The sequence below is a fragment of the Sycon ciliatum genome, chromosome 9 (genome assembly GCF_964019385.1).
Source record: "Sycon ciliatum chromosome 9, ocSycCili1.1, whole genome shotgun sequence".
In the NCBI taxonomy this organism is placed as follows: Eukaryota; Metazoa; Porifera; class Calcarea; order Leucosolenida; family Sycettidae; genus Sycon; species Sycon ciliatum.
In genome coordinates this window covers 17,230,687-17,234,673 of record NC_088651.1, presented here as the reverse complement: position 1 = coordinate 17,234,673, position 3,987 = coordinate 17,230,687, and positions in this window count along the sequence as shown.

Here is a 3,987-nt window from a genome sequence, read left to right as displayed (position 1 = left end):
ACCCATTTTCATCAGTAGTTACATGGGAATGAGCAAGAACGAAAACGAAGCCAGAATTTATACTGGGGGTAGAGAATCAGCAAGAATATTCTTACGCGCCTCAAGTTCACACTACACTACCATAAGAATGTATGGAGCAGTGGAAAAATGCGGGAAACAACACACGAGGGGAATGCAGTACCAGAACAAACACGTGATAAAGTTGTCAGTCCGGTTGCAGCTTGAACAGCCGCAGCACCTCGATGTGCTTCTTTTGTCGACACAGCTCTGGCCTCAAACTGCGAATGTACAGCGCCTCCAGTGTGAATCGATGCGCGCTGTTCCGGGCTGGTGTGATGACACTGAAGCTGCTGTTGCGTTCCTGCGGGATGCATTCAGGTTGCGCTTGCAAATGCTTTGTGATGGCGCTATCACTTGTTGCGACACGTTTGTCAGGCGGCTTCTTGTACAGCTTGTCTGGGATATGCTGCTTGATCCTTTCAAGCTGTTCAAGCTGCAACCAGACTGACAACTTTATCACGTGTTCGTTCTGGTACTGCATTCCCCTCGTGTGTTGTTTCCCGCATTTTTCCACTGCTCCATACATTCTTATGGTAGTGTAGTGTGAACTTGAGGCGCGTAAGAATATTCTTGCTGATTCTCTACCCCCAGTATAAATTCTGGCTTCGTTTTCGTTCTTCCTCATTCCCATGTAACTACTGATGAAAATGGGTGAAAAGCTTTTAGTATTATGAAATTGACAACCTTGTTGTTGTGTGTATATATATATATATATTTAAATAGAGACGTAGGCGAACAAAATTTGTATACACACAACAACAAGGTTGTCAGTTTCATAACACTAAAAGCTTTTCACCCATTTTCATCAGTAGATACATGGGAATGAGCAAGAACGAAAACGAAGCCAGAATTTATACTGGGGGTAGAGAACCAGCAAGAATATTCTTACGCGCCTCAAGTTCACACTACACTACCATAAGAATGTATGGAGCAGTGGAAAAATGCTGGAAACAACACATGAGGGGAATGCAGTACCAGAACAAACACGTGATAAAGTTGTCAGTCCGGTTGCAGCTTGAACAGCCGCAGCACCTTGATGTGCTTCTTTTGTCGACACAGCTCTGGCCTCAAACTGCGAATGTACAGCGCCTCCAGTGTGAATCTGTGCGCGCTGTTCCGGGCTGGTGTGATGACACTGAAGCTGCTGTTGCGTTCTTGCGGGATGCATTCAGGTTGCGCCTGCAAATGCTTTGTGATGGCGCTATCACTTGTTGCCACACGTTTGTCAGGCGGCTTCTTGTACAGCTTGTCTGGGATATGCTGCTTGATCCTTTCCGAGAATCGCTGACATGTCTCACCAACGTACGTTCGCTCACAGCGACACGCATACTTATAAATAAAATTACTATTTTCAAGAGTTGGTGAAACATCCTTCGCGATAGACCTGAATGCGGGCCTGGTTGTATAAATTACAATGGGGGATACTGTAGGATAGCAGTTCAAAATTGAACCTAGCCCAGATACAGCTTCTGCACAACTTGAACCTGCAACGCGTATTATCACAAAATTGCCGTGGAAAGGGCAAAATTGCATTGCCTTCCGCAAAAAGATTAAAGCTGCAATTTTGAACTGCTATCCTACAGTATCCCCCATTGTAATTTATACAACCAGGCCCGCATTCAGGTCTATCGCGAAGGATGTTTCACCAACTCTTTGAAAATAGTAATTTTATTTACAAGTATGCGTGTTGCTGTGAGCGAACGTACGTTGGTGAGACATGTCAGCGATTCTCGGAAAGGATCAAGCAGCATATCCCAGACAAGCTGTACAAGAAGCCGCCTGACAAACGTGTGGCAACAAGTGATAGCGCCATCACAAAGCATTTGCAGGCGCAACCTGAATGCATCCCGCAAGAACGCAACAGCAGCTTCAGTGTCATCACACCAGCCCGGAACAGCGCGCACAGATTCACACTGGAGGCGCTGTACATTCGCAGTTTGAGGCCAGAGCTGTGTCGACAAAAGAAGCACATCAAGGTGCTGCGGCTGTTCAAGCTGCAACCGGACTGACAACTTTATCACGTGTTTGTTCTGGTACTGCATTCCCCTCATGTGTTGTTTCCCGCATTTTTCCACTGCTCCATACATTCTTATGGTAGTGTAGTGTGAACTTGAGGCGCGTAAGAATATTCTTGCTGATTCTCTACCCCCAGTATAAATTCTGGCTTCGTTTTCGTTCTTGCTCATTCCCATGTATCTACTGATGAAAATGGGTGAAAAGCTTTTAGTGTTATGAAACTGACAACCTTGTGTGTATATATATATATATATATTTAAATAGAGAGGTAGGCGAACAAAATTTATATACACACAACAACAAGGTTGTCAGTTTCTTCTGTTCGTCCTTGATAAAGGCTCGTTCGATTCTCCATGGCTTCTTGGCCTTAACTCTCTGCACCCGCTTCTTGATAGAGCGGGGCGCAACGCCGCACGTAAGGCAGTTCCGTAAAAAGTCTGCATTCTCACGAGCACGGATGATCCGGCCTTTGCACTTTAACACATAATTCAGGTCCTGAATTAGTCGGTGGTCCAGTCGCCGTTTAAAATATTTAAATAGAGAGGTAGGCGAACAAAATTTATATACACACAACAACAAGGTTGTCAGTTTCTCCAGTTCGTCCTTGATAAAGGCTCGTTCGATTCTCCATGGCTTCTTGGCCTTAACTCTCTGCACCCGCTTCTTGATAGAGCGGGGCGCAACGCCGCACGTAAGGCAGTTCCGTAAAAAGTCTGCATTCTCACGAGCACGGATGATCCGGCCTTTGCACTTTAACACATAATTCAGGTCCTGAATTAGTCGTTGGTCCAGTCGCCGTTTAAAATATTCAAATAGAGCGGTTGGCGAACAAAATTTATATACACACAACAACAAGGTTGTCAGTTTCTCCAGTTCGTCCTTGATAAAGGCTCGTTCGATTCTCCATGGCTTCTTGGCCTTAACTCTCTGCACCCACTTCTTGATAGAGCGGGGCGCAACGCCGCACGTAAGGCAGTTCCGTAAAAAGTCTGCATTCATCGAGCCTTTATCAAGGACGAACTGGAGAAACTGACAACCTTGTTGTTGTGTGCATATATATATATATATATTAACTGGTTTGAGGGAAAGAGACAAACGGGAAAAGTCTGAAGAAAAAATTGACTGCCACTATATATGTATAGATTATAGACCGGTTAGGAGGTCTATACAGGATATATAGACCGAGTAAAAGACCGAGGTCCCCCGAGGTCTTTTACGAGGTCTATATATCCTGTATAGACCAACTATGAGGTCTATAATCTATTTATCGTGTTCTCCACGCAATAGTTTCTTTTCATATACGACATATCCTTGTAATTCTAGTACATGTATTATACTATAGCCTATACCGCATTGTACTGCATTGAAAGTCAAGATCATTGTTTAAACTAGGTTCAGCATCGGTAGCACAGTGGCTGGGTGGTAAGGAAGAGTGACTGAGATTCACAAGGTTGTGGGTTCAAATCCCATCTTGTGTATTTCTGCTTTCTTCAAAAAATTCTTTTTCTAAGTTGGAGAGAAAATTTCTAAGTCCAAGAAATTCTAAGGAGTCAAATATAAGTAGTCAAATATATCGTGTATTTGACTAAGGGCCTGGTCAGACTGCGGCAAAATCGAAATAATCCTAGGATTATAATCCGAATCTCCATAGTAACTTGCCGCCAGAGCGGCAAAAGCGAGAGTTGACGCTCCAAAAAAAAAGCAAGAACGGACCACGCTTTTCCGCTCCAAACAGGATTTGACGCTGATACGCCATTGACGCTGATAATCACTGATTTTTTCATCTCGATATCGAGGAGCTAATTGGCCACGGACAACAACAAAACTCATAAGGATGGTTGCAAGGATTGCACTGAAGGTGTTGGCGATCCTCAAGGTGAAGGAATTTGACGTCGTTCGTGGAGATTACCA